A 370-nucleotide genomic window follows, 5' to 3' on the forward strand; every position below is an offset into this window, starting at 1 on the left:
GCATGTTTCTAGCATGATTAGCAAAGTTGCTAGCATGTTTCTAACATGACTAACATGTCACTAGCATGTTTCTAGCATGATTAGCATATCGCTAGCATGTTTCTAGCATGACTAGCAAAGTTGCTAGCATGTTTCTAACATGACTAACATGTCGCTAGCATGTTTCTAGCATGATTAGCATGTCGCTAGCATGTTTCTAGCATGACTAGCATGTCGCTAGCATGTTTCTAGCATGATTAGCAAAGTTGCTAGCATGTTTCTAGCATGACTAGCATGTAGCTACCATGTTTCTAGCATGATTAGCAAAGTTGCTAGCATGTTTCTAACATGACTAACATGTCACTAGCATGTTTCTAGCATGATTAGCATA

The sequence above is a fragment of the Labeo rohita genome, unplaced genomic scaffold (assembly GCF_022985175.1).
Source record: "Labeo rohita strain BAU-BD-2019 unplaced genomic scaffold, IGBB_LRoh.1.0 scaffold_960, whole genome shotgun sequence".
Taxonomy (NCBI): domain Eukaryota; kingdom Metazoa; phylum Chordata; class Actinopteri; order Cypriniformes; family Cyprinidae; genus Labeo; species Labeo rohita.